Genomic DNA, 2,885 nt, shown 5'->3' on the forward strand with positions numbered 1-2,885 from the left:
CTCGGCGCGGCCGGGCGTGCGCCTGTCAAGTGCTTTCACCAGCACAGATTGCCGTGAGGCGCCTAAATCCTTAATCTCTGGATTCACTGTGGCGATAAGGCCGGCAGAGGGAAGAGATTGAGTACGAAAAGGACCTGTGTGGCTAAAAGCGGCTCTGTGAGCTTAACCTAGGAAAAGAAACAGCTTCGGAGAAAATTCACCAAATCAACCCTCGGACCGCCCGCCTGGGCGCCCCGGCGGCGCGAACCCGGGTGCGCCTGCGCGTGGGCGACACGGAGCTTGCGGCGGTAGCGCCGCGGCAGCGACTGAGGGTCACGTGGTGTGCCGGGCAGCCGCCCCGCCTCTCCGAGGCCGCCCCGCCCCGCCCCGCCCCTTTCCCGCCGGGACGCTCGGAGCCGCCCCGAACTGCGCAGGGCGGCCGGCGGTGAGTGTCCGCGAGGGGCGTGCGTCGCGCAGACCCGGGCGGGGCCGGGCTGGGGCGCGGGATGTCTCAATGCTTGCGGGGACCAGGGGACAAAATGGCGGCGGGGTACGCCCTTTCACCCTCTTCCCCTCACCTGGGAGTGCGGGCGGAGCGGGGCAGGGATCGTTGCTGGGGGAGGGGAGCGGCAGTCGCCTGGGGAGGGCTCAGGGGTCGGCCTCGGGGCTGGGGCGGGGGTGAGCAGCGTCAGGGCTGCGCTGAGGGCTCGGTAGGGGTGCGAGGGACGTCGGATCCCGCACACCACGCGGTCCGAGGGGTGAGTGCGGGGTGCCCCGGCCGCGGGTGACGAGGCTTTTGGAATGTTGAAATGCTAGGGGTTCCGGGGGGAGCCTCCCTTCATTTGACAGGTGACCGCCATCGTCATCTCTCAATCCCAGCAGGGTTTACCATGCTTTCCTTGCGCCGAGACTCTGATGTTAGCTCTGCGCAGGAGACAGGGCGGGAATGGTCTCTCCGTCTTCCAGATGGGTGCGCCGAGGCCTGGAGGGGCGAAGAGCCCTTCGCACCTGGGAGTGGTGGGACCCAGCCTCCGTTACCGCTCTTTTTCCCGCACTTCCTTTGCGCCTTTCCCCTACACCGTTTTTCAGTCGCGTTCGTGGGAACGGCACCAGGGAGGAACAGATTGTTAGAAAGCTGGCAGAAAATTGGTCCTCTAAAGCAACTGACAAGGGGCTCCCGCTGAGATGGAGCCGCCGGTTGGTGAGCAGCTTCCTGTTGCTAGTGGACTGCATTGCTTATTCTGTTTGTGACAAGTTACTTTCCATGAAAATAGCTATTCACTAGTAGTCATTTTACCGAACAGATACTAATTCCTTATATGAATTATAGTTTGTCTTAGTTTATGGATTAATTTCATCATTAACTTTTCATCTTCATAAACAATCTGTGGTAGAAGGATGGATGGGCTAGGAGTAATACTTATTTTATGAATGGGGAAACCGGGACTCAAAAGGTTACTTGCCGTAGATCACCAGCTGGTGAGTGGTAGATCTGGGATTAAGTTTTCTGACCTAATGTTGGTAGTCTTACGCTGTCCCACTCAGGCCTATACTGGTGTTCTGTCCCTTGTATTATTTTGCTTAACTATGATTTTTCCTCAAAGTTTGTTGGATTCAGATTGATTTATGCCACTTACTGAAGAATGATATCCACTATAAGAATTAGTATTTTTAATCAATCAGAGTCAGTTTTTAATATGATTTGGAAGGTTGTGTTTGTGGGAGAAATAATCAGCTTTGAAGGCAGACTGATTTTAATTTGAATCTCAGCTCCACCCTTTGTTTTTGGCGAATTAAGTTTTCTGAGCCTTTCTCATCTGTAAAATAGGAATAATATCCACCTCATAAATTTGTTGGTAGTAATAAATTAGGTGTCTGTAAAGCATTTAGAACTGTTCCCGGCCCATGGTAAGCCCTGAACAAATGCTGTTTTCCTCCTTTCTCCCCACCCCCTTGAGCTGCATTAAAAATACTTTATGTGCTGGGCGTGGTGGCTCATGCCTGTAATCCCAGCACTTTGGGAGGCGAAGGTGGGTGGATCACGGGGTGAAGAGATCGAGACCATTCAGGCCAACATGGTGAAACCCCGTCTCTACTAAAAAAATACAAAAATTAGCTGGGCATGGTGGTGCACGCCTGTAGTCCCAGCTACTCGGGAGGCTGAAGCAGAAGAATTGCTTGAATCCGGGAGGCGGAGGTTGCAGTGAGCTGACATCGCGCCACTGCTCTCCAGCTTGGCGCCTCGTTGGTTCCAGGTCTTTGCTATTGTAAACAATGCTGCAATGAACATTCGTGTGCGTGTGTCCTTATAGTAGAACAATTTATGATCTTTTGGATATATACCCAGTAATGGGATTGCTGGGTCAAATGGAATTTCTATTTCTAGGTCCTTGAGGAATCGCCACACTGTCTTCCACAATGGTTGAATCAACTTACACTCCCACCAACAGTGTAAAAGTGTTCCTATTTCTCCACATCCTCTCTAGCATCTGTTGTCTCCAGATTTTTTAATGATCGCTGTTCTAACTGGCATGAGATAGTATCTCAATGTAGTTTTGATTTGCATTTCTCTAATGACCAGTGATGATGAGCATTTTTTCCTATGTTTGTTGGCCTCGTGTATGTCTTCTTTTGTAAAGTGTCTGTTTGTATCCTTTGCCCACTTTTGAATGGGGTTATTTGTTTTTTTCTTGTACATCTGTTTTAGTTCTTTGTAGATTCTGGATATCAGCCCTTTGTCAGATGGGTAGATTGCAAAAATTTTTTCCCGGTCTGTTGGTTGCCAATTCACTCTAATGACTGTTTCTTTTGCTGTGCAGAAGCTGTGGAGTTTGATTAGGTCCCCTTTGTCTATTTTGGCTTTTGTTGCCAATGCTTTTGGTGTTTTGGTCATGAAGTCCTTGCCT

The 2,885-nt window shown here is 51.1% G+C and overlaps 1 protein-coding gene across 9 annotated transcripts in view; it reads left to right on the top strand.

Annotated features, from left to right (window-relative positions):
* The first annotated feature begins 285 nt into the window (after positions 1-285).
* LOC108295996 (S phase cyclin A-associated protein in the endoplasmic reticulum) overlaps positions 286-2,885 on the top strand; it is a 232,553-nt gene continuing 229,953 nt past the window's right edge. For 6 of the 9 annotated variants that reach the window (XM_017518364.2, XM_017518366.2, XM_017518373.2 and 3 more), the window contains exon 1: positions 306-424. The gene's annotated coding sequence lies outside the window, so the exon portion shown is untranslated. Of the gene's footprint in view, positions 425-448; positions 530-2,885 lie in introns of those variants that run through there. The other 3 variants (XM_017518368.2, XM_017518370.2, XM_037734851.1) reach the window with 3 other exon arrangements.

The sequence above is a fragment of the Cebus imitator genome, unplaced genomic scaffold (assembly GCF_001604975.1).
Source record: "Cebus imitator isolate Cc_AM_T3 unplaced genomic scaffold, Cebus_imitator-1.0 Scaffold675, whole genome shotgun sequence".
NCBI lineage: Eukaryota > Metazoa > Chordata > Mammalia > Primates > Cebidae > Cebus > Cebus imitator.